The 27,208-nt window shown below is 46.1% G+C and overlaps 1 protein-coding gene and 1 long non-coding RNA gene across 2 annotated transcripts in view; one reads left to right on the forward strand and one right to left on the reverse strand.

Annotated features, from left to right (window-relative positions):
* Positions 1 to 27,208, forward strand: part of BARX2 (BARX homeobox 2) — a 73,524-nt gene that overhangs the window by 14,209 nt on the left and 32,107 nt on the right. The window lies entirely within an intron of this gene.
* On the reverse strand, positions 17,149 to 25,821 carry LOC144311527 (uncharacterized). Its single transcript, XR_013377134.1, has 3 exons — positions 25,411 to 25,821; positions 19,421 to 19,663; positions 17,149 to 18,402 (listed from the first exon to the last, which is right to left on the reverse strand). It is a non-coding gene; the product is annotated as an uncharacterized LOC144311527 (long non-coding RNA).

Consider the following 27,208-nt stretch of genomic DNA (forward strand, 5'->3'; position numbering starts at 1 on the left):
CAGCCGCACTTGTTGCCTAATTATCATATATATTAATGATGTGTTAAAGAATTTCATCATCCTGGGTCACAAAAGATCACTATTATTATATGATAATACAGTAATCGTATGCGTGCAGCGCCAGGCAGGCAATCGCGTGTCCTTGATGTAAGGAGGCCGCGTGGGAGCCGAGTTCAAAGTGGAAATCCTGTCAGAGAACCTCTTTTGGGCTCTTCACTGCCTCTGTTTCAGGGTAAGAACGTACACTACTGAGTTTTTCTAGACAGCCAGACCAGAGGCGGCCAAATCTGGCCTACCACCTGTTTTTCTACTGCTGTGAGCTAAGCATGGTGTTTACATTTGTAAATGGAAGAAAAGAAAACAAAAGAAGAATAATATTTTGTGACCCGTGAAAATTGCACGAGGTCCAGATACTGGTGTCCGTGAGGTTGGTTGGGAGTTGCTTCCACACCGTGTTTGGTGGCTTTCGTAGGGCAACCGCAGAGGGGGGCGGTTCCGGCAGAGACATTGTGGCCCACGAAACCTAAACTACTTAGGGTCTGGCCCTTCACAGGACAAGTCTGCAGGCCCTGGAACTAGACTACTGCAGGCAAGTTCCTTGGTTGGGTAATAAGGTTATTTCAGAGCCACAACAGATGACGTCGTCCTAGTTATTCTAGGCCACAGAATACCTCCTTTGATTCATCACAGACCAGGGTTCTGTTGTCATCCTGTGATGTCTGTGTGGCCTTGAAAGTGGGAGTTCAGTGGGGAATTTTGCAGGGACTCTCTTAAATGGAAACAAGGCTCTTGGAACTAAGGATGAATTTCTGAACCTTTCTGGGCATAACACAAGATTTTTCTGCACGGAGAGAGGGGTTAAAAATATTGACCAAAAAGTGGTTGGTATTCAGCTGAATTTGGGAGACTTTTCTCTTTGCTGTCCCAACCCTCAACTAGTTTTCCCCGAGGAAATCTGAGGGTAACAAGTTAGAAGAGGTTGGGAGTGTCAGAATTAATGACCTTTTTCAGTTTCAGGTTTGGGTGACATTTGATATGCTTATTTGACTTTAGCTTCTGGTCTGTCCCTGGAAATAATAGCAATAATAATACAAGTTACACAATTACATCAGCACAGCCCCACCCGGGAGGGTTTGCATGGCTGGATAGAGCACTCGGTTGTGGTCACACATTCTGCCGTGGAAATGCACGCACATGTGTATGTGCCTTTGGAATTTTCAACTGTTCAAGGTCTGGGGCTACCAGGCCTTTCAAGAAGGACAAAGCTTGATTCTCCTGGTGCCTCCGTGCACTCTTATTTTGTTTTAGGCACTTGGGTTAGGGTGAGGCTTCTGGTGTCCCAGGCAGCCTGGGAGCTGATGAAACCCATTGGGAAGTGGGACATGTGAAATGAGTCTGACTTGTGATAACTTCTTCCTACCCATTGTTGTGTTTATCCAGCCACTGAGCTGAGAATCCTTCAGATGTTGTCCCGTCACTAGAATGGACTTGGTGAGGGGTGTGTGCACTGGAGAGTACGTTAACTCAAAAGGAAGAAATCATTGATGTTGGTAGGTAAAATTCGACCTCAAAGAGAAGCATGTGTGGTATATGCTACCTTGATTTCTCACTCCAAATGGAGATGAATTTGACAAAAGGGCAAAAATCGCAATGAAAACCGAAATAAATATAAAAACCAAAATAAATTTAACAGCAAACCCTTATTTCATACTTACTGTATACCAGGTACTGCCCTGAATGCCTTACATGAATTTATTTAATTCCTACCACAATCCTATGAGAGACTATTATTCTTTGCACTTAAAAATGAGGAAACAGAAGGGGAGAGATAGACCTCGTCTTGGGTGGCACAGTACGCAGAGGAGAGGAAATCACATTTTAGGTGGTATAGAGATTAACTACTTGAGGGGGTTATCTCTGATTTCTGCAATGCTAATATAGAGAGTGACAAAAACCAATCAAATATAAGTGGAGGAGCAGAAGAAAAAATCTCAACTTTGTCACATATAAGGAACTCTTTTGCTTAATTTGGGGCTTAGACTCTTGAAAAACTTATTTTTATTTTTTCTTATTTATTTTTAAAAAGATTTTAATTATTTATTCATGGGAGACGGGGGGAGAGGGAGAAGCAGGCCCCCTGCGGGGAGCCTGATGTGGGACTCGATCCCAGGACCCCCCAGGATCATGCCCTGAACTGAAGGCAGATGCTCAACCTCTGAGCCACCCAGGTGCCCCTATTTATTTATTTTTCATTAAAAATTTTTGTTTTGTTTTTTTTTTTAAGATTTGTATTTATTTATTAGAGATACAGAGAGAGAGAGAGGCAGAGACACAGGCAGAGGGAGAAGCAGGCTCCATGCAGGGAGCCCGACGTGGGACTCGATCCCGGGTCTCCAGGATCCCGCCCTGGACCAAAGGTGGCGCTAAACCGCTGAGCCACCTGGGCTGCCCTTCATTTAAAATTTTTTTAAAAGATTTTATTTTTGAGTAATCTCTACAGCCTGAACTCGCAGCCCTGAGACCAAGAGTCACATGCTCTGAGTGCCTGGCTGCTCAAGTCAGAGGAGTGAGCAACTTTTGATGTCAGGGTTGTGAGTTTGAGCCTCATGTTAGGTGTAGAGATTATTTAAATAAGTAAATATTTAAAAAAAAAAGAGTTATCTACTCCACCGAGCCAGCCAGATGCCCCGAATTTCTTATTTTTAAAAGCAGTGCTGGGTACAGAATAGATCGTAAGCAGTATTTTTTTTATTCTGATTTTCTTTTATTATGACTTATTTGGTTTTCCTTACCTAGTTCTTTATTTCCAGGCTGTCCAACTGTCCGTGGAATGATTAGGCCATATTTCCCCCCAAGGAACGGTATAACTCTTCCATGGCTGAAGACCTAGGGAATCTATTAGTGTCCGTATTTGCAAGGTGAGCTCAGGATGGACGCAGTTCAGTACTTGACTCCTTATGCTTTACTGCCTTAGGTACTGTTCTAGGATGGATATAGTTTAACTAAATTTTATCTTATTGTTACTATTGGAAAAATTTAAATGTAAGTAGATGAAACTGTTTATACAATGTGTGTGCAGATATAAAGATTAACAGTGCAGGGACACTGGGGGGCTCAGTGGGTTGAGCATCCGCCTTCAGCTCAGGTCATGATCCCAGAGTCCTGGGATCATGCCCCACGTGGGGCTCCCCACTTCTCCCTCTCCCTCTGCTGTTCCCTCTGTTAGTGTCTCTCTTTCTCAAATAAATAAAATCTTAAAAAAAAAAAAAGAATATCAGTGCAGGGAACACCTGTATACCTGCCCCTCAGTTGAAGGAGAGGACCTTTCTTCTGCAGCTACCCTGAGCCCCTCCCTGCACTGCCCCCTTCTTTTCCTCCACCAGGGGTAACCAGCATCTCAATTCCCTGTTCATGCCCTGCTTTTCTCTGTAGTTTGACCATATGTTTGTATCCCTAAATCAGAGATTGCTTAGCTTCGTTCATTTTTGAACTTGATATAATATGCAAGCGTGCTGTGTGTATTTTTGGTGGCTTGTGTTCTCGTGTAGCCTTGCCTTCCCCGGGGTTCGTGTGTGTTACATGTAGATGCAGGTTGTTTAGCTTTTCATGGCTGTATGCTATCTGGTGTATAAATATAACATATTTATCCATTCTATCCATGGATTTTTGGGTTTTGTCTAGTTCTCATGAGAGATATTGTTGCCTTTTTTTTTTTTTTTTGGAGGATTTAGTTTTAAGTCATCTCTACACCCAGTGTGGTGCTCGAACTCACAACCCTGAGATCAAGAGTCACATGCTCCACCAACTGAGCCAGCCAGGCCCCCCAGAGGTACTGTTCCTGTGAACATTCGTGTTAAATGCCTTTTCTAAAAACCAGTGGTCAAGAGGACTCACTTGAATAGTTTTCTTATGAAAAAGATAGTCTTATAGTTTAATGACACTGGTCATATCTAGTTTTTGCACAGGTAGGTTTTTTTAATTTGGGGACATAGGCTGCATATTCAGTGGATTTATTTTTAATTGCTTTTTTTGGTTGACTTTATTCCAGAATTGACAGTGACTTGTATAGTTGATTTTCTAAACGAATTGAAGCATTTATTGTAAAAGAAAAAAAAATCACTGGAAATTAAGTCTGTCCAATTTTACGGTAGAGGTTTTATATATATTCAAATAAAATTAGTGGTTGAAAATACTCAATAATTTTAACTAGAATGTAATTTTAACTAGAATCAATAAATTTAACTAGAATTTTAACTAGAATTGAAAATACTCAATAATTTTAACTAGAATGTTTTCTTCTCTAAATGAAACATTAAATAAGCTTTTGCCATCCAGAGCAATGAACACCAAATAGTGCAGTTAGGGAGGTGAGATGGCCTTCGTCCCAGCCTTGTTTATGTGGAGACTAGAAAAGAGATGTTTGATTTGAACAGTTTTCAACTTAAAAGGGGTAGTCCTTAAGAGTTTTTGAAATTATCTGCAGAATTGGGCAAAGGCACAGAGATTTAGAACAGGTTAAGAATCTACAGTCCAGAGACTCCTGGGTGCTCAACAGTTGAGCTTCTTCTGCCTTCAGCTCAGGGCGTGATCCTGGGGTCCTGGAATCGAGTCCCACATCAGGCTTCCCACAGGGAGTAAAATCCTTTTTTTTTTTTTTTTTAAAAAAAAAAAAAAAGGAATTTATAGTCTACTCTGCTGTTTTTGAGTGGAAAGAGGACCAAAGCCCAGAGTAATTAAATTACTTAACCGAGATCACAGTGGGGCCTGCTGTGCCTCTGAACTCCGGCTTCTCTAGAACAGCTACATGAACCTGTAGTTCCGCTTGCAAATTAGAAACCAGCGACGTCTTGTCGCCGTCCTCCTTTTTGCTCTGGTGCATCTTGACTTATTCAGCATCGTTTAAGAAGTGAAATCGCCAGTGAAGCCATCAGTGACGGTGAGGCTGGGGTTTCCAGTCCCCTGGCCGCTGTGCACCCGGGAGAGGGGGTCCCTGGGCCCGGGACCCGCCGTCTGTCCCCGACGGTCTTTCGCGATCCTGCGGCTCACACACCATCCGGGTGTCCGAGGAGGAGCACAGGAGCTTGAAGCAAATCCTGGCACGGCCACCTCGTCCTCAGCTCGGCCACCATCCTGGGCCACGATCCTGCCCAGCGCCTTCCCTCCTAAGGAGGCGGCAGCCTTGCGAGGCCTCCGGCGGCGGTTGGCTTAGACCCGGCTCAGGGCGCGAGCTGCTGCCTTGGGGCTGGGCCCGAGGCTCTTGGTCCTGGAATCTCCCGGGCCCTGCGGTCACGGCCCTGCGGTCGCTGCCCTCGGCGCCCTGCGCAGCTCCCTCGGCCCCTTCCTGAAATAGCCACGGGCCAGCGCGGAAGAAATGCGCCCTCTAATCTTCCTGGGCGGCTGAGCCCTGCCTTTGCCAGGGGCTCGGGGGCGGGGTGGGTTTGCACTTTGTTCTCCTTGAGGACGATCTCCCCGAAAGCTTAAGATTGGCTTTAGGAAGGGCACGGGAAAGGGGCACCTGGGGGGCCCAGCGAGGGAGCGCCTGCCTTGGGCCCAGGGCGCGACCCCGGGGTCCCCGGATCGAGTCCCACATCGGGCCCGCTGCACGGAGCCTGCTTTTCCCTCTGCCTGTGTCTGCCTCTCTCTCTCTCTCTCTCTCTCTCTCTCTCTCTGTGTCTCCTGAATAAATAAATAAAGCCTTAAAAAAAAAAAAAGCAGGGCGCAGGAAGGCAATGGGACTTGGAGACAAACTGTGCAGCCTGAGCTGGTGGCCGGGCAAGCTGCTGTGCTTTCCTCATCTTCTCCCTCCTCTGCTGGGAAATGGGTGTGTAATAGCACCAGTGCTCCTGCCTTTGCTCTAGACACTGAGTTAATCTCCTGAATCTTACATGGATGAAAGAATTCACCTCTGAAATAAATTTAAAATACACACACACACACACGTATTTTATGTGTATATGTATCATTAAAATAAATATACACATGTATACGCCTCCTACATGTGTCCTGATGTTTCTGCCTCAGAAACTAGGGACTGCATCTGCAGAAAGTCCGAGGTCACGGAGCCTGTTGGATGCACAGCATGCCCGCAGCGGTGTCACACACCAGCTGGTTGCTTCCTCCATGCTCCAGCAGCACCTGGCTTAGCCAATATACTGTATTGAAATTTTTGGTTTATTTGACCGTCTCTCCTGTGGGGCTGTGAGCTTCCATTGGGCAAGAATTGGGCCTCATCCATCTTTGTGTCCCTAGCACCTAGCACAGTGTGGGCACTGAGTAGGTCCTGACAACAGTGTGCTTTTGAACCTTACCAAAGCTTACTGAACCCATTGAGATTTGTCTGTCTGGAATTTCCTTCCTGCACACATCTTATGGGCCATATATTTTTCTCTCAATCACCTTCTCCCTGCCTTCTCCACGCAGTTGCTCTTCTGCCTTCTAGAGACCATCCTGATCCTACCTCTGCAGTTTCAGATGGAGCTCCTCCTCCCCAGATCCACTTTTTGGGTGGTGGTCCTAAGAATTTGTAATATGCAGCTTGCCACACCTGGCTAAGGGACTTTAGTATCTGGAGTTGGCTGCTCCAGTGTGCGAATCCTTAAACTAAGCCCTTCTTCTTTATATTAAAGAGTCTGTTGCTGTTTTGTTTTGTTTTGTTTTGTTTTTCTTTTTAATTCCCTAAGTTCATATTGATTGTACTTCCCCCCCCACGAGGGATAATGGTTCATTTCAAGTTGATCTACAAGACGAAAGTGTAACCTCCTGGGCCGGGGGCAGAGTTGCTCCGTGGCAGCTGTTAAACAGTGCATAGCAACTCCTCACAACGGCTTAAACATGAAAAGGGAATGGGAGTAATAGAATATGCTGGAATTTGATGAGGACACCGCGTGCTACGGGACATGGGATTGGAACTTGCAGTTGTAGACAATGACTAGGCCTCATAAGACCACAGCCCCTGAACCTTTAGCCCTGTGACGCCCCAGAAAAAAGGCTGGTGGAATCACCAGTAAGGCTCCAGTGTGGCTCAGGGAGCTTTACAATCCGCTGTTGCACAACATCCATTCCTTTCTTCCTTAACCTCCCATATCATAGAGACTTGCCGTTCTTGCCACCTTCATGTCCCATAAAGTTGATGATCAGAGTAATTGCAAGGCCTTTTAGAAGTTTGAGGGGTGAAAAGCATGAAGAAACTGAAAGAATTAAGTCACCTGAGATATAAAACTAGTATTTAAAAAAATTTATTTATTTATTCATGAGAGACACAGAGAGAGGCAGAGGGAGAAGCAGGCTCCCTGTAGGGAGCCCCACGTGGGACTTGATCCGAGGACCCTGGGATCACGACCTGTGCTGAAGGCAGATGCTCAACCACTGAGCCACCCAGGTCTCCCTAAAACTGGTATTAAACATCTTTGCATGAAAGGATCCGTCCCACACTGGCAGTTATTGGAAGATGCCCTAAAATGTTCACAGCATCATTTCAGAGTGTGACCCGTTTGGAAATAAGATTATTAATGAACTCGCTTGCCTCTTTTTGTGCACAGGAAATTATACAGACGGCTGTGATTTTTTTTTCAGATTTTATACAAATCAGATTTTAAGCGAGTTTATAAAAAATATACAATGTCTGCATTAAAAACTATAGTGAGTTTATACCTCACACCTGTCAGAATGGCTAAAATCAAAGACACTGGAAATACCAGGTGTCGGTGAGGATGTGGAGAAAGAGGAACCCTCGTGTGCCTTGGGTGGGAATGCAAACTGGTGCCATCCCTGTGGAAGACAGTAGGGAGGTTCCTCAAAAAATTAAAAAAAGAACTACCATGTGATCCAGTAGTTCCACTAATGGCTATTTTCTTAAAGAGTATAAAAAACCACTAATTCAGAGGGATACACACACCCCTATGTTTATTGCAGCTTTAGTTACAATAGCCAAACTATGCGAGCATCTCAAGTGTCCATCAATAGAGCAGTGGTTAAAGAAGATGTGCAGAGTGTGAACATACACATGCATGTAAAATGGAGTATTAGCCATAAAAAAGAACGAAATCTTGTCATTTGCAAAAACGTGGATGGATCTAGAGGGTATAATGCCATTTGGGAGGCACCTGGGTGGCTCAGCGGTTGAGCGCCGCCTTCAGCCCAGGGCGTGATCCAGGGGTCCTGGGATGGAGTCCTGCATCGGGCTCCCTGCAGGGAGCCTGCTTCTCTCTGCCTGTGTCACTGCCTCTTTCTCTGTGCCTCATGAATAAATAAATAAAATCTTTAGAAAACAAATAATGTCAGTTGAAATAAGCCAGCCAGAGAAAGACAAATACCATATGATTTTACTCATATGTGGAATTTAAGAAACAAAACAAGTGAACAAATAAAAAAAGAGACAAAACAGTAGACTCTTAAATACAGAGAACAAACTGAGAGCTGCCAAAGGACAGGTGTTTGGGGGGACGGGTCAAATAGGTGAAGGAAATTAGGAGCACATGTATTGGGATGAGAACTGAGTAATGTATAAAACTGTTGAATCACTATATTGTACCCCTGAAACTAATATAAAACTGTATGGTAATTATACTGGAATTAAAAAATAAAACTAGTGAATTAAATTTAACTCTAAAATGATGGAGTCATCCACCTGGAGCTTTCTGATTAAAACAAACAAACAAAAAAAGGTGGGGCACCTGGGTGTCTCAGTGGTTGAGCGGCCGACTCTTGATTTTGGCTCCGGTCGTGATCTCAGGGTCCTGGGATCGAGCCCACACCCCCTGGGTCATGCTCTGGGCTCAGCAGGGAGTCTGCTTGAGGTTTCGCTCTCCCTCTCCCTTTGCCTCTCCCTCTGCCCACATGCACGCTGTCTCTCCAATAAACAAATAGATCTTAAAAAAACAAAAACAAAAACAAAGAAAACAGCCCTTGTTGTTTCAACTAGATTTCGTTAATAAAAAATCTCTCAACCCTTGTTCCTGTGGGTCAGCAGAGGAGTACGATATCAAATAGCCAATCTCGTGATGGGGGTGTCACACAGGCAAGGACTTGGGGCCGCAGCGAGGGAAGGCCCAGGTAGGCAGCCTCTAAGCTGAGGCCTCCGGGATGAATGGGCAGAGGGCAGACGTTTCTCACAAGAGCTCCTTTTCCTGGATGCTATAGCGGAGAGGATTGAACATTCTTTTGATGGTTGAAGATCTCGTGACCTTCAGGGCAATTATTTTTATCACCAGTCTTTATGTAGTGTTGGAAGTGAGTTGTATAAGGTATTCATCGAATATTAACAATAACAGTGTCTCATATGCATCTTGGGACCTACAGGGGTGCCTGAGTGGCTTAGTTGGTTAAGGAACTGACTTGATTTGGGCTCAGGTCATAAGCCCAGGGTCGTGGGATCAAGGCCCGTGTTGGGCTCAGCGTAGAGTCTGCTTGTCCCTCTCCCTCCGCTCTTCCTCCTGCAGTCTTTCTTGCTTTCTCAGGTAAGCAAAATCTTTTAAAGAATAGATAAATAAAATAAAAATAAAAGAAACCTACATAAACTCAACACTTGCGTAGCAGAAAGACAATGCAAACCATTAGGGTAAGTTGTGTGTTTCCAAATCATGAGTCACCATGGCATCAGAAATCCCCCTTTTCTTTTTTCTTTTTTTTTAATCCCCCCCCTCTTTTCATCATTACTGTCTTGTGGAGTCAGGACGGTCTCCATATCTCTTGATGACACTAGGGCTTTGTTTTACCAGGAATGGAGGCTCATTTATTTACTGAGTTTACTTTTAATTTTGTAATGAGCTCCTAGAGTGACTTACACTCCTCGAGTGAGTTGTTTCACTTCTTTCAGACTTTTCTTTTGGACACAGATATCATGTGTTGAACACAGATGATATCATGCTCTTCAATTCAACTGGGAAACTTAGGAAAATGCAAAAACATAGTTACGTCTGTACACGTTTGCCTGTTCCAAGCAGATGCTCGATAAATGTTTGCTGAAGTAAATTTAATTGAGAGTTTAACCATTATTCACAGTTCATTGCGGAGCATTAGAATAATCCTAGTTGCAACAGGTGAATTAAAAAAAAAAAAATGTGTCGCTGCTGTTCCCGTTGGGATTTCAGAGCTTCACCTGTATTTTGATTCTGGTTCTTTCATGGTTTGGTTGGCTAAGTTCGTCAGAATCTGTGTGGGACGTCGGGCTCCCTGCATGTGGAGCCTGCTTCTCCCTCTGCCTGTGTCTCTGACTCTCTGCCTCTGTCTCTGTGTCTCTCATGAATAGATAAATAAAATCTTAAAAAAAAAAATCTATGTGGGAGCTCAGGAAATGTGTTGGTTCACCTTGTATGGATTAGGCACTATTGACAAAATCTGTGTTTGATTTCAGGTCTGAAGAGGTGGCTTATAAAACCTTGAGAGAGCAGAGTGCCCATGATAGGGCCGGTGGGCCTGTGTGGTTCTGAGTTTTCTTGTCCTCAGAAGGGCTGGGATAACGGTGCTGTTCCCTAGTGACAGGCTGGCTCAGAGAAAATCTTCCCAGACCACTTTACCTACTAAAGCCACATTTGGGGAGAAACCAACCGCGTAACCACTTTGGGCAGCAGCTGCTCAGGGAACGTCACAAGACACCACCTGTGTGATAGTCCACGCACCTCCCTGGTGGGGTGGGGGTCCCCGGATCAGCTCCCCTCTGCCCCTGGGGTTAGGCCATCGGTATTGTACCTGCAGCACACCGTCAGCTTTGTGGTCTCTCCAGGAGTGCAGTTAAATCGCCAGCTCCTCATGGGGACCCCTTTCCTCATGGGAAGACTTTCAGATTGACTAAGGGGCATAGTGGGAGGACAAGTGGTCCTGGAGAGCCAAGAGAACAAATTCGATGGGAAGTCAGCTGCTGCTTCTCTTGACCCTAGAGACGCGGCCTTTGATTAGAACCCTGGACCTTTAAATGGCTGCGCATCTGCTAGGCACCTTCATTTAGCACAGGAGCAATAGAAATGCAAGTCAGCTCAGAAAACATTCATTGAACGCCTACTCTTTGCCAGGTTGAGAGAGCAGCTACAAAGATGAATTATCCCCTCAGAGCTTACTGAGTGGTAAAGGGATACAAACATATTATAAGTCAATTAAGTCCTCTCTGGAGAGCACTGTAAAAGGTAAGCATGGAGACACCGTGGGAGCACAAAGGAAAGGATTTAGCTCAGTCTGTGTAGGAGGCAGCAGGAAAGGGCTGGGGAAGGTTTTATGGATGAGAAAGCCCAAGCTGAATCTTAAAGGATGAATAGGAATTAACCAGGGGGATGAGACTCCTGGGGGTGAAGCCAGGGGCATTCTGAGAAGAGGGAAAATATGACCCAGGATACCGTGGCTTGAGATGGGGTAGTATGTGTCTGGGAACTGCGGGCAGGTCGGTATTAGTAAAATGTGAAATAGTACCAAGAGGTGAGGTTGGCAAGGAAGGGTCCCATGCCAGTGGGGGGCTTTATTCTGTAGGACCTGGGGAATGGCTTCATGGGTCCAAGCCAGGGACTGAACACTTGGGTTTGGTTTGGGGGAGAGTTCATTTTGGAGGATGGCTTTGACAGGCACAAGACTGAAGGCAGGAGAACCAGGTGGGAGGCTCCTGTCGTTATCCAGGCAAGAGAGGATGAACTGGGGCAGCGGTAGGAAGGGGCCAAGGAGGGCGCCTTGGGGGAATCCCAGCATTTAATGAGCAGGAGAGAACTAGGGGCCTGAGCCAAACCCCAGTCAGAGAGATGAAAGGAAAAATCAGAAAAGAGTGTCAAGAAGAAAGTTTCAAAAGGAATAAGTGATCAAGATGTTAGGTGCCACTGAGGGATCCAGTTAGCTCAAGGCTGAGAAGTGTCCAGAGCGGCACCATGCAAAGGGTGGGCCATGGGTCAGGTCAGCGGCACCAGCAGTGTCTGGGGGCTGGTTAGGAACGCAGACTCATGACCCACACCTTCAGAGACAGAGTCCCATGTGGAAATGGCCGTTGGTGACCTTGACATACCATTTTCATCCAAATGGTTGGGACAGACCCAACATGGCAGTGAATTTGGGGCTGAGTATGTAATGAGAAGGCCAAGATAATCCATAGTCTTGCAAGAAACTTGCTGGGGATGAGGATACGTCAAGAAACCAGGTTTTTAGCCAGGCAGAGACCTGAGCGCCTGCTTTGTGGCTTAAAGGAAAGTAGAAAGATTGAGGTTTATGATAAGGAAGGTGGATAAAGTAAAAACAAATATGCAGAAGACATAAATACCTCACACAGAAGCGTGTGAACAAATGTAAGTCATTGTCGCGTGGGACCAAGTGCGGTCTTGCTGCCCCGGAGTCGTGAGGCTTGGCTCTCAGGCCCGGCTCTGGTTTTCCAGGTTTCGTTGAGAAGCATCATCCATCGTGTATGAATAACAGCCTCTGGCTTTTTAGGGAACAGACTTGGTCTGAGTTCTCAGTCCGTCCCCATCAAGGGTGTAAATGTGGGCAAATTATTTAGACACGCCGAGCATGTTTCCTCATCCTTAAAAAAGGCAGACTGATACCCACTACGTAGGATCGTTACGGTGATTAAATGAGAAAGTATGTCCGTCAGCTCTCAGGTGTCACCTACTGGCGTAGATCTGATAAGCGCTCGACAACTGTTTGAATGAGTGATTGAGTTAAGCGCGTTGCTGTGGGAATCAGTGCGTGACTAGGCAGGCTGTTTAATAGGGGCGTGTTGCAATTTCCTTATCTGTGAAGAAGGGCGAATAAGAGTGCCTTCATTATGGACAGGGTTTTATAAAGAGAAAAACGAGCTGTTCATGAAACACGTCCATGGGAGCTTAATGTTGCAGAAGTCAAAGGACGCATTTCACTTAGGTTTGTAAATACTGCGACTTCGGGGGCGGCAGGATGAACTGGTTGGTTGACTCCTTTTGTGCTGGGCCCCCAGTGGACCCTCTCCTTGGAGAAATCAGTCGGTTAACCGGTCAGGCCACAACCGCTAAGTCAGGATCTGTAATGTGCAAGGGAACATTCTAGAACAACAGACAGCGGTGGGAAGAAACCAGGAGGGGCGTCAGGTCCTTCCAAGGAGAAGCTGGTCAAGGGGGGGGTCATATTGAAAAGCTGGGTGAAAAAATAAATAAATAAAAGCGGGGTGAAATCCGGATGGGCCTCCGGTTCCCCCACGAGACACCTGCGGGTTCAACCGGCCCAGCGCCCTGCTGCCTTGGGCCACGGGGCTGGCCCAGCATCACCAGGATGGTACAGGGCCTGCCCCTCTGCCACACACCACTGTCCACCTCCAGGTCGTCGGACGGTGGCCTCGATGGCGAGCTGCAGGCCCTCGACACGGGCGCAGGTCCCCACGCTGCTTCCTTACAGCCTCCACCGCGAGTGGACTGGGGATCCCGGGGCAGCCTGTGTTTTCCTGAAGGCACAGAAAGGTCAGTAGGGGTAAGGGCGGCCCTAGAACAGGGGCTACGGTGCTGACCTGGGCTCCCGTCCTGAATAATGACTTGATCCAGGTTTCCAGGACACATGAGACCTCCCAGGAGAGGTACGGAAGGAAGCCCACGGTCACGCACGCGGCCACGCAGCCGGCTGGGCCACAGTTTTGAAGGGCGTTGCCACATCCCGAGGTTAGCCCCAGTCCGATCAGAGAGGGCTTCCCGGAGGCCGCGGGCTGCCGTGGCAAACAATGCTCCATTCACAGGTTACAAGGCCAGGCCTGTCTCCTGTGCCAACCAAAATGGTGCTGGGAATAGATGTCACTCTATAGTCTTGCTTCGGGTGATTAGAACCAATTAAGAGGGTGACACATCGTAGAGACGGGAAGAGAAAACACAGAGGGTGTTGATCTTTCTTTTTTTCCCCCTTGGCCCAAGAGAGAAAGCAAGTGTCTGCCATCCGCCTGCTTCCCCAGTCCACGTACACATGGCGGGACACCTTTCCTTTGTCAGTTCACCTTTCTAGGCTCTTGTCTTCTCCCCCCCAACCCCCCTTGGTTCATGAAACAACAGTGATGCTCCCTGCTTGGTAGGAGGACTGTCGTCTTAATAAGCCTGGTGGGAAGTGCTTTTCTCTTTGGGGAGCCTGGCTGTTATTGCACATTTTTCATTCCCAGGAAAACACAAAGCCTGTCCATTTGGTGTGAGCGGTGAAGGGAGGGCTCCGACAGGTGCCATTGGAAGCCGGCCGGTGGAGGAGCCACTCGGAGGGCAGCAGGCTTGTTTTGATCCCCGCTCAGATGGAAGGCTTTAGCGGAATACCCTCTCCGGCCGGGGAGGGGACTCTTTGATCTCCCTTCGCCTAATAGGCAGCCCCACTGCTCTGTTTCCTCTAAGGACAAAAATAAACAGAGAAGCCGAGTTTGTGAACAGCTGCATAAACAATGCAATTTGGAAGTATGCAAAAAATATGTGGGTTATATATACATTCATACGTATATCCTCTTGATCCATGTTTTGCTTCCTTGTGACCATCGCATGATCTGAGAAAGATTTCCATCGGATGTAGTGAAATCCAGCCCCTTAATGCTCCGAGGGGTCGAAGGCCTCCGAGCATTTGGGCAGAAGCATTTCTTTCCCGTGGACCTGAAGCAGTTCTGAGACATTCCGACAATAGCGTAATAACAGCGAGGGAGTTTGCTGTGCCAAGAGTGGGCCGCTCCCCCTCCACAGGGTAGTGACTCGCGTTGACAGTCTCATGTGGAGGTGACGAATTGACACTCGTACAATGGAGCCTGCAGGTCCGAAGCCAAAGTCATCTTCCTTCCTGTGCCCCTTCTTTCCAAGGAGGTCTTGCTTTTGACATCCATCCTTTATTTAATGGGGTCCCCATTTGCCTGGTCCCAGGCAGCAAGCTCCAGTCTGAGTGTCCCTCATTTCTCTGTTACCCCCCACCCCTGGTCCATCTCCATGAAGTTTCTCTTTCTTGCCTGTCTCTTCGCTGAAACTCATAGCTCAGGCCATTATCACCCAGACTGAAGTCACAGCCTCCTAACTGGTAGCGCGCCTTTACATTGAGAGATGACAAATGAAAACGGGTTTGGTAATGCACGTGGTGGAAGGGGAAGCGCGGACGCACGGTGCTGGCTCCCAGGAGAACTCGGAAGACACAGTGACTTTCAAAAGACAAGAGAGGTTAACCGTGTAGAGACTCCGTTTCACATCCGAATGCTAGTCTCCAGTTCTCTTCCACGACTTTCCCCCCGTAGCTCACCTTGCACCGTCCTTGTCCTCTTATCTCGGTCGTGGGGTTCCTTTGCGCGGGCAGTGCTCGCACCTGTTCCTCCTGGCGACCAGCGTCCCGGTGCTCGGAGTGCAGCTCGCTGCTGCACCTTCCCTTCCCTGAACATCCCGGGAAGAAGGGTCCACTCCCTGTACCGGATTGCTACAGGCCTTCGGTTCTTTGTTCCATATTTAGTTGAACACCTTGCTTTACAGGTGCCTCTGTGTATGACCTGTCCCCGTACTAGAGTACGACTTCCTGGACGGGACACTTCTTTTTTTTTCCTTACATATATTTGTTCCTACAGAGCGAAGCATGGTGCATTGCACAAGGTAACACCTAAATAAATACTTTAAAAAAATAAATGGAACGTACTAAACCATGATAACCGCACACTCACCGAATATCCCTGGTGCCATTGTTTGCTTCCAGCTTTATTGAGTATAATCGACAAATACAGTTTTAAGATATTTTCAAGTATATGTGATGATATATGTATCCACCGTGAAAGGACACCCTGCTGTGAATTAATACATCCATCGCCTCATATGCTTTCCTCTCTCCTTTCTTTTTTTCTTTTTTTTTTAAGATTTGTTTATTTTTATTCATGAGAGACACGGACTGAGAGAGAGAGGCAGAGGGAGAAGCAGGCTCCTTGCAGGGAACCTGATGCGAGACTTGATCCCAGATCCCAGGATCACAACCTGAGCCAAAGGCAGGTGCCCAAACACTCAGGTGTCCCTGAGCCACCCAGGTGTCCCTATTTTCTTTTCTTTTCTTTTCTTTTCTTTTCTTTTCTTTTCTTTTCTTTTCTTTTCTTTCTTTTCTTTTCTTTTCTCTTTTCTTCTTTTATTTTCTTTCTTTTCTTTCCTTTCCTTTCCTTTCTTTTCTTTTCTTTTTTCTTGTTTTTCTTTTCTTCTTTTATTTTCTTTCTTTTCTTTCTTTCTTTCTTTCTTTCTTTCTCTCTCTTTCTTTCTTTTTCTTTCTCCTTCCTTCCTTCCTTCCTTCCTTCCTTCCTTCCTTTTCTTTTTTTTGAGAGAGCATTTAAATTCTACTCTTGTAGCAAATTTTAATTATACAACATGGCATTATCTATTATAGTCATCATGTTATATGTTAGATCTCCAGAACTCATTCTTCTGATGATAATGCTGCCCTTTTACCAACCTCTCTTACTTGCCCCATCTTCCAGCCCCTGGCAACCACATTTTTACTCTGTTTCTAGGAGTTAGACTTAAAAAAAATTTTTTTTTTATATCCCACGTCTCAGATACTGAGCAGTGTTTGTCTTTCTTTGTCTTTGTGCCTATTATTTTAAACAAATGTTTAAGGAGCTCTTCATTAATAAAACTCACAGAAAATGTCCTTTCATTCCTACAACAGTCCTACGGCATAATTATTTCTTCTGTCCTTGTATCACGGTTTAGAAAACTGGGGCTCAAAGAGATTAATGGATTCCATCGGGACCATGCCACTTGTTAGTGTCAGGATCTGAACTCAAATTCAGGACTGACTCCCCAAACCCATGTTTATATTTTGGAGCCTTGTTGTCCCTCAGGAGCCTGATGTAGAGACAAGGTAAATAAAGCACAGTCACCATCACACTGCAGCAAGGTGGCTCCGGGAGGAGAGGTGCCTGTGGTCAGGCTCCGTGGGGAGACACTCGTAAGGGCATCACAAGAATCAGAGGACTGTGTCTGAGAGGGGCCTGTGAAGAGGATGGACACATGGACTTTCTCTGTGCTGGGCTAACCGGTCTCAACAGGGCTTGAATGTAGATCTGTTCCTTATAGGGTTTCCATTCAGCTCAGCATACATTTCCTGGTAAACAGTGACATTTACCCTCGAGTTTTTGGCTTTTTATGGCTTCTGAGGTAATAGGTAAGTCTGTAAAATGCATAAAATAGAGGAAGAGAGAGGCACAGAGAGACCACTGGAGAGACTACAGTAATTTATTTTAAAAAGCAGGTAAATGGGCAAAAATAGAGGAAAGGGATTGAAAGGTACAGATTTGCAGTCCTAAAATAAAGAAGACATGGGTGTATGATGTATACCATAGGGAATACAGTTAATAATATATAACAGCTTTGTAGGGTGGCAGATGGTAGCTAGATTTATCACTTCATACACAAATGTTGAAGCACTATGTTGTACCCCTAAAACTCATATAAAACTGTGTGTCAACTATGCTTAAATTAAAAAAAAATAAAATATGTGTTTGGTAAAAAATTTTAAAACTCAGTTAAAAAAAAAGCAACTGTGTTTTCCGTTGTTTTCAAGAATCCACACTGTGGAGAAAAACCAAGGGAGCACTGAGTGGGTATCTAATGAGAAAAACTGACAGCGGTCTGCCAAAAGGATTTTCTAAACAGACATACCTTTCTCACGTTCAAGTGGAGAGTGTCCGAGTCCTGGAGCCCATTGGATGGCACCAGAGAGGCCCCTTGGTTGACCTCCCACGTGCTGTGGGGCCTTCCTCCACAGAACGCACAGGTTGTCATGGGTTCTGCTTGGGTGTCCAGTGGGGAGGTAGGCACCTGCTGCTCTGCTGTGCGGCCCACCCCTCTGTGTTCGTAAAGTTAAAGCCACAGACTCAGACTCCTCATTTCGTGCTCTGGAGCCACACATGAGAAATCTGATTGTCCAGGGGAAGGCCCCTCAAATGTTCGAAGGCAGCTTCTTTGTAGTTCTGCTGAATCACATTGGGTTAAACTCCCTCCACTTTCATGTAACATAGGCTGGGGGTTGGGGGCACACAGAGGGGAGCCCTTGCTTTGTGTATGATGCTACTTGCTAAGCATACAAAGTGATAAGGCACAGCTTTCCCTCCCCGTAGGAGCTCATCGTCTAGTTCCTCCAGAAATTCCTGGCATGCTATTGTTGCCATCACCCTCTCCTAGACAGTCAAGTTGCATTTAAAGGATGGTTTCAGCAGTTGGACCCAACGCTCTCTGCGCAGTCTTTGTACTTCCCTTAGTGAAGCCTTGGCTGGGCCGTTTGAGCTGTGATCAGCTCAGATCCCACTTTGCGCCCATCTGCACTCCGCAAACAACTGTGAAGTCAGATGGTTTCCATGTTGTATTTATTTTTGTAAATAGATTGAATGTTGTATTATTCATTCAGTCATTCAGTCAACTTTGAGAACTAAATATTTGGGGCTCTACTGGGTAGTGCTTCTCAGATGCAGTTCTGGCCAGACGTAGTTTTGGAATCCAGCTCAGTCTGGTAGGAAAGAGACACATAAATAAACAGAAATTACCGATATGGGGGGGACCAGTGCTCTGATAGAGATGCTAGGCGATCTCAAAGGAGGGCCATTGAACCCTCCCGGGATAAAAGGGTGTGGGGAGAGGGGCCAGAGGAGGATTCCTGGAGGATCTGGTACCTCCGTCAACTCTTCAAACGCAATTAAAAGTTAACCAGGTGAGGGAGAAGCAGGCGGCCAGAGCCAACTTTGCAAGACTAAGGGGCGTGAAAAGGCCTGAGGGTATTTGGAGGAGAGGCTGAACAATAGGCTCCCTGAGGAGGGCGGAAGCTGCAGAGGTGGGCAGGGCCGGGCGGGGCCTCCCAGGCCTCCCTAAAGAGATTGGGTTTTGTCCTGAAAGCCACTGAAGACCTGTTGATCTTAGCCCCATTCCGGGCTTTAAAAATCCTGGTCATACCGTGCGACGTACTACTTTTTTGTGCCGGGAGGGGATTCGATAAGCACACCTTTTCTGTTTCTAGACAAATTTTGGATAAAAATAGTGCAAAAGGGGGTAATAAAAGTAGGACTGAGCCCCTCAGTATGCCCTGGGAGGGGGCTGTTAGTGAGCAGGACCACCGGCGGGCCGCGGGGAGGCCTTCCAAAGCCGCTCCGCCTGCCCGACGGGGCCCTCGCCCACCCGCGGCCTCCTGTTGTGCTTCATCTGCATTTCTGTGCCTATTTCTGGTCCCTGGCTGTGCTCTTCCACTCTGCGGCTGGTTCTTAACCTTGAGACATCTTCTGAAAGCTCTCAGCCTCCCGGGTCCCTGAACCATTTGCCAACTGTGCTCCATCACTCAGCCTGTTTCTCTCTTTCATGGTACTTAGCACGGGCATGAGGCCGTATTTGTTTCCTTGTTTACTGTAGTATCACGTATGCGTGCTCTCTGGATCGCAGGCTCTACAAGGAGAGAGACCGTGTCTATTTTGTCTACTACGGGAGCTCAGGAAATATTTAGGTGCTATTAAAAGAGGAAGTTTCTATGGGAATACTACCTGAATGTGGTTGACGCGAACCCTAAGGGATGGGCAGTGACCTTTGCTGCCCTTAGCTAATTCTAAAACACTATCCAGGATCCAGAGCAATGGCCTCATGAGAGACCAGCTCCCATCATAGCAGGATTGCTCCTAAGTACATTCTTGGACTGGCTTGATACATTCTTGGACTGGTCTGTGATACAGCAGACTTCCCGGTCTCTCTGGTTGTGCTCTGGTGACCCTGCATCTTAAGCTGGGAGTCTATAGAGAAAGGCAGAGAATGGATATCAATGAGAATGATACGGACACAATGAGGTCAAGCTCAGTAAGCAGCCCTTTAAATCTTTAGGGAGCTGGGCTTATATGGAAATTCTATTTCTGTAACTGATTTTTGGGCTTAATGGGCTTGATGGGATTGGGAGAAAAGCAGGAATTGCAATGAGGCTCAAGGAGGGCAAAAAACACAGAAAATGGGTTTATTAACTTAGAGCCTTGGGAGGTTCATTAGAGTCCAGCAGGCCCGTCAGTCGGTCAATCAACAAGGGTTTGTTGGTTTGTAGTTTGAATTTGGTTGTGAGTTGCTCTCCACCCTGGCTGCACAGTAGGATCCCCAGGCCCCACCATAGGCCGGTTACATCAGAACCTCTGGGGCTGGGGCCTGAAAATTAGTATTTTTAAAAAAACTCCCAAGGTCATTTTCATTTGCAGTTGGAACAGACACTCCTAGGAATAGAGTCTCTGTGGAAGACAATCAGGTATGAAATAGGGCTCCTGTCCTCGAGATGCTTGATTGGAGCTTGAAATTTAATGCCAAAAACTTAAAGTGATAATGTAACGTGTGCCCAATAAGTCGTTTATAAAATGGATGTAGGTGAGCTTGGAATAGGGAGATATTTTTGTGCTTGGGATGTCCGGGCACTCTTGATTAAGAGCCAATCATGTGCCCGGCCCTGAAAGAAGTTCTGAAGGAGACCCAGAGGAGACTGTCACACACAAGAAACTTCTGTTTTCGGTGGAGGGAAACAAAAACAACAAGCTCTAAGAAAAACAGAGTTCCGCTGCAACCTGGAAATTTAAGTGCAGTAAGAACTCCAGGAGGCATCCTTAGGTGTATTTGGGACAAGTTTCTCATTGCAGGTGGACTTTTGAGTGTCGCCTCAAAGAGGTGCAAAGAATTCATTGAATTTTATAATTTATAAAGCAGACAACAAGGACATGCTTCTCCCCAGCACCACCACGCGAAGCGGTTTCCACGGAGGGTGTCCTGTCGTTTGCGGGGTGTACTTGGGAGCTGTGTGTTGTTACGCCCTGTTCTTTCGGCTTTGGGGGGTTAAAGAGATGTGTCCAAGGTCACACCAAGTTATTAAGCAGGGTCAGCTCTCGAGCTGCACTTGTGACCATCACCTGTAGGACCAACGTGAGCAGGGGAGGGAGGCCCGAGTGAGCAAAGTGTGTTTTGGGTACGTTGCCTAGGTAGCAGGTTGGGTTGAGCGTGTGATGATTGGAAAGGTACCTTGGGGACCAGCTCCACTGTCAGGGGCTTTGACTGCCGTTTCACGGAATTTACCTCCATCTCCTGGAGACGGAGGAGTCCTGGAAGGTTTTCGAGGCAGGGAGTGCAGTGGTGAAAGCCGTTTTTAGGAAACCGGTCAAGCCCCAAGACACGGACAGCAGTTAAAAGGAGGTGTCAGTGGTCAGAGCATGAAGGGTCTAAACAAAGTTAGTGGGATGGAGTGGGGACAGGTGTGTGTGTGTGTGTGTGCGGGCACGTGGGGGAGGGATGGCCCTTCTTTATGTCCAGAGGTGGCAGGGCACAGGGGATCAGACCTCAGGAGTCATTTATGTTTTTTTTGTTTGTTTGTTTGTTTTAAATTTTTTAATTTATTTATGATAGTCACACAGAGAGAGAGAGGCAGAGACACAGGCAGAGGGAGAAGCAGGCTCCATGCACCGGGAGCCCGACGTGGGATTCGATCCCGGGTCTCCAGGATCGCGCCCTGGGCCAAAGGCAGGCGCCAAACCGCTGCGCCACCCAGGGATCCCCATTTATGTTTGATAGTCGTTTTTGAATTTCCTTACATGGGTAAGGTTGAGAGATTTTGGAGTTAAGAGGGTACATTTTTTTTTTTTAAGATTGTATTATTTATTCATGAGAGACACACAGACAGGCAGAAACACAGGCAGAGGGAGAAGCAGGTTCCCTGTGGGGAGCCCCATGCAGGACTCGATCCCAGGACCCCGGGGTCATGCCCTGAGCCGAAGGCAGACACTCAACCTGAGCCACCCAGGAGCCCCAAGAGGGTACATTTTAGAGCCAACGTTCAGAGAACAGTGGCAACTTTTCTGGAATTAAGTTCCTTGCATCTAAATGGGTGCTAGGCTTGCAAGGAGCGCATATGACCTTTGATCCAGTTCAGTTCGGGCTGTTATTTAATTTAGGCCCTGTGACTAAGCTGCCTTCTGTGGCTCCTCAAGAGCCCGGTGACAAAGGAATTACAACCTTTGATTCTAACGTAGGACTCCAGCAACATTTCCCAGCTTGCCAGTAGACCTCCTTGCTCAGTGCCTTGCTGTCCTCTCTTTCGTGTGAACGGACCTTCCCCTAACAACCTGAGACCTTTCTCCCCTGAGGGAGATCTCCTCCGAGTGTGGGATGGGAATCTTCCGGAGATCCTTTTCCTAGGCTTCCAGGATGCGCTCTTGATACCTGTTACCTGCAAGTCCTGTGTTAGCGCTACGCCGAACTGCCAGCACCAGGAGTTAGTCGGCTCGCAGCTCTCTTGTGACTGTTGTCGTGCAGTGGCTTGAGAAAGACCAGTGCCTCCATTGCAAGTGTCCCAGGTATGTGAAAATACTACCTGAGCCAGGTGTGAGAAATTCAGATGCGTTATTACTAATGATTTTCGGAAGGGCTGAACAGTTTAGGCCAAAAATAATTAGGGTGAACAATAGAGCTGTCAACAAAGCTCCCAAATAATGAGATAGCAATTAATGAATGGACTCATTGTTCTCCTTGGCTCCAGGGCATTACGTATTTCATTTTAAGTCATGGTAGGGAGTACAGTTCACGTATACCTTTATTTAAAACTGTTAGTTTAATGCCCATGGATTTTACTTTTGTTCACCATTTTAATATTCAGTCTTCATTTAAAAGTGAGATGATTCCCCTCGCCTCAACCCCGTTATAAGCCTTATGAGCAAGAGTGGTTTCGGTGCTCTCAGTTTACTCCCTATGATAGGCCTCATAGTTAGGCTCTTAATAAAGGTTCTGATGGTATTAATGATGATAATGATGAGTTTTAAGTATGCTGATGTTGCCTACTAAGGCAAACTCTTTGATGTTTTCCATGACTTCGGTGTGGGGCCACGCTGGCCAGGTGTTCTCTCCATGACCCTTTCCCCCTTTCAGACCCAGAAGCATCAAGAAAAACCTTACCTTGTTGTTGTTATCATCATCATCACCATCATTATTTTTTAGCAAAGCCTGCAGAACGTCATGGGAAATGTTCTCACGTAACTATTCCAGGCAGCACGCTTTCCTTCCTACAGCTGGCCAGAGATTTCGGATAAGCAATATTGGTTGCTCTGCTGAGCCCATTTATTACAATAGGTATATTAAATGCGTCAGCCATCACCTTTAGCACCTCTCTCTTTTCCTCAAACCATTTCTCAGATCACGGAACATTGGATCCTGGGACCTTTTGATTCCTTCTTAAGACTAAATTATTCAAAGAGTCAGAAGCTGAGGAATGAGCATATCCTTCATCACACAAGATATGTTTAGACATTTATCAAGATTTGGTTTAACAAACTTCTCTTAACTTCCCCTTGTACCCTTCCTCCTGAACAAAAGTCATGACCCTTGATGTTTTTGAAGTGGATGGATGGCTTAACATCCCGCCGGTCTCCCTGTATCTCCCGTGGTCTTGTTTCTTGAGACTGCTTATTATGAGGTCTGGCATTGCCTGGGCTTTTAGCTCCCTTCTTAGGCTTTTTAGAGTCCACGTCTAGAAGGACCTATCCAGTTTCAGAGATGCGGACTTCTTAAGAATCTTCTGCCCTTTGCTTTATGTTTTTTCTTTTATGGGAAGGATTGGATTAGATGGGCTGGCTGTTCTCTCTGTGGGTCTTCCCATGGTCTGCAGGTGCCTTCAGGGCCCGAGGCTGGTACAGAAGATGAGGCCGAATGTGGTTTTTGTTTTTAAATTCCCACACTGTGACCCTGTGAGTTCTGCTGCTTCATTTTTCAGTGTTTGGGAACCAGGCCAGTGCCTTGGTCCTATATTGTTTACCCAGCCTTGACAGATGGGTGATGCTCCGTGGTTGTTGTGGAGAGAGTAGGGTGTGGTTAGGGGTGGAGGTGGGAATGTTGGTTAAGAAAGACTAGCAAATGTTAGTGTGTTGAGAAGGAGGAGGAGCAGTGCTGGGGAATGGAGACATTTGGCAGGACAACCTTTTCCTACAGAAACTTTCTCAGAAATGGCTCCGGGAAAATGAGTTGGCTCAGTGTTTTTGATTGATGAGCTTTGAATATAATGTGCAAAGAATTGTGAAGCTAAGGATCGTGTAGAGCCTTGCTAGTTAAGAACAAAAAGAAATTGCAGAGTCCATTCAGCTGCTCTTGGAGTTGGTATGTCGGGACCAATAATTTTCCCCTTGAACTATGACCGGCCAGAAGTCTTAACCAGTAGGTGAGTGGGTTAACAGGTTGTCACCACTCGTTTATGGTTAATTACTGCCTTAGAAAAGTGATAACTTGAACCTGACTCTAATACCTTCATTATAGGCCTAAAGATGGAAAAGATCAACTATGCTTCTTCCTCTCCTCTCTGAATGGATGGTTTCCACTGAGATATTGGTATGGGATAATTTAGCTGCTGCCTGAGGTTATTTGTGGAGGCTTTTGGAGTGTCCTAGGAGTCTATCTGTCCATCACTTTATTTGTATGTATCCCTCCTGCATCCTGCCAGTCCTTCGCTGAGTTGTGGGGTAATAATATAGACACAGCTGGACCAGAGAGCAACACTGCTGTGTTCTGACTCACTCTCAGCCCCGTCCTCCAGGGCAGGGAGGACACTTGCCCCGGAGTAGCCCTCATCTCACGCTGTCAGCTGTGTGATGGGAGAGGGAAGGCAGGGTCTGGCCTGAAAGGACCTGAATGGGCAGCTGGATGGAGAGCCTGGGCAGTTGGGCCAGTGGAGGAGAGCTATGGCCCAGTTATAGGACCGTAAACCCGCAGGGCAAATTGCATGTTTAAGCTCTTCTCTTTGGGGGGCCTAAAAGTCGCACTTGTCAAAAATCCTCTTTTCTGGGCTGTATCCAAGTAGCAGAGCTGAATCCACATTGCAGGTGTTGGAGGGACTGGGGCAGGTTGCAGAATCACGTTGTCTCTATGTTGGTGGTTATACTTGGGGTGGGAAGTGGGTTCTGTAGTGTTGACACCAAGAGGGGAGATATTCTGGGAAGGACTGTGCTAGCCCAGAGGTCCCTGTTGGATGATAAGTATAGCTCACATTTGTCTTGCCCCTTTCAGCTGATAGATAGTAAAGTACATAGAAAGTGACATACGCCGACTATGACATTAACGTTTCTGATTACATTTCAAAACCTTGTTCTGACATCCATCTTATTTTAGTAGGCCAAAGAGATCTCAACCTTTAAAAATATATACTTACTTTAAAACTCTGCACCTTTGATGTAATGTTGGTACAATTCTACACTGCAGTTTATTGACTCTTTTTTTTTTCTGTTGCTAGAATGGCCTTTCTTGAGCCTGTAACCTGGAGCTCAGAATCTAGTGAGGCAAGGGAGCATTTGTTTTTTCTCCTTACTTTTCTCCAGCATTTGCTAATTTGTTAGCAGCAGGGGAAGTGTATTTGAGTAATTAAGGGAAACCCAAACAACACTGATACATATCTCCAGGAATAATGATTGCAAGTTCTATAAAAGCGCCTCTCTGCTTCTCACATGGTCAATGGGGAAATGGCTCCTGGAAAATGAGAAAATACCTGGGCATCTGGTTACAAATCCGAGTTCTATGCCCGTGTGTATGGCTTGGCTCACTTCTTTGGTCTTGGTAATAGGGCCATTATTTCTGTGTTAGATGGATTTCAGAATGTCATGTGTTGTTTCCATCCACGCTGTTCCCCAGGAAACACAACTGTTTGTTCTCTTTTCTGGCCTGGGCTAAAACCTTGGTGCCATCTTTCTTCCAAGCAGAGCTTCTCCAAACAGGATCTCCTTTATCTTTCAGAAATCTTTGAACGTCGCTGGTTTTTCTGGACGTGGGAATATACTTTTTTTTTTTTTTGGTGTCTATATTTCTGTAGATTTAAATTTTATACATGGAAACCTGTTGCTTCAATTAATGTGATTTAAGAAGAAACAAAAACATATCCTTGCCTGCCTTTTTCTTTTGAGGATTGGGCCCCATGTCATAAGAATTATGGGGCCCTTGAGATAAGGGTTGACTCTTCTCAGGCATTGTGAGCCAACACCAGGGCATAACTCATTAGCACTCCCTGGAAGAAGCAGAAGGTTTTTAACCATGTGAGCGTGTACATTGATTATCTGGAACTAGTACTAGGATATCAGAAAGGAAAGTCCCCGGTAAATTGTATTTTAGAAATTTGGAAAGTATTGTGATATAATTAACTGATCATGGCCATGAATTAGACAGTTATCTGTGTAGATTCCAGATATGTGCCCGAGTCATTGATAATTTTTGCTCAGACTAAGAGATGGGTATGTACGAGGTTTAGCCCAATAAGCTCAATAAGCTTTCCTTCTTTTGTCCCCTCTATCTGTCTCGGTAGAGTTTAAGAGGCATGAGACTGATTTAGTGACTTGTTGAGTCTTTCCTCTTTTAGACTGACCCTTCCTACGACCCTTAACATAGGGCGAGTTGTTGTTGTTATTATTATTATTATTATTATTATTTGTAGTGAGCAAGTCAATGAAAATGTTGCAGGCCATCAAGCTGTAATACATAAATCAAAGGTCTACCCTTATGTTCCTCCTCTCTTCCTATACATGCATTTGCCCAATTTAGGAGAAATTTCTAAGCAGAAGTCTTTCAAAATGGCTTGTGACATATCACATTATTAGTTGGTAACCTCGAAAACACTCAAGCTTGGGCTCATCACTTTAGCTTCGGCTAAAAATGAGCCGCATGATTACAGCCACTGTGGAAAAGAGGATGGAAGGTACCTCAAGAAATGAAAAATAGGACTACTTATGATCCAGCAGTCCCACTTCTGGGTGCACATCCAAAGAAAATAAAATCACTTTCCGCAGAGATATTTCTGCATTATGTTCGTTGCACCATTATTCACAGCAGCCGTGGCATGGAAACAACTCAAGTGTCCATTGACAGGTGAGTGGATAAAGAAAACATAGAGTACACATGCAGTAGAATATTATTCAGCCTTATAAAAAGTCCTGCCATTTGTGACAACATGGGTGGACCTGGAAGACATAATGCTGAGTGAAATAAGCCAGACACAGAGAGAGAAATATTGCAGGATCTCACTCAGGTGTGCAGTCTAGCAACTCCTAGAAATGGAGAAGAAAAGGGTTACAGAGAGCTGGTGGTTTGGAAAAATAGGAAGATGTTGGTCAAAGGGGACTGACATCCTTTTATGAGACTGATGCATTCTGGAGACCTAACACACAGCAGGTGGTGACCACGATTAAGAATAATGTGTCGTGGGCAGCCCGGGTGGCTCAGCAGTTTAGTGCCACCTTTAGCCTAGGGCGTGATCCTGGAGACCCGGGATCGAGTCCCATGCCCGGCTTCCTGCATGG

Source organism: Canis aureus, chromosome 3 (assembly GCF_053574225.1).
Source record: "Canis aureus isolate CA01 chromosome 3, VMU_Caureus_v.1.0, whole genome shotgun sequence".
Lineage (NCBI taxonomy): Eukaryota > Metazoa > Chordata > Mammalia > Carnivora > Canidae > Canis > Canis aureus.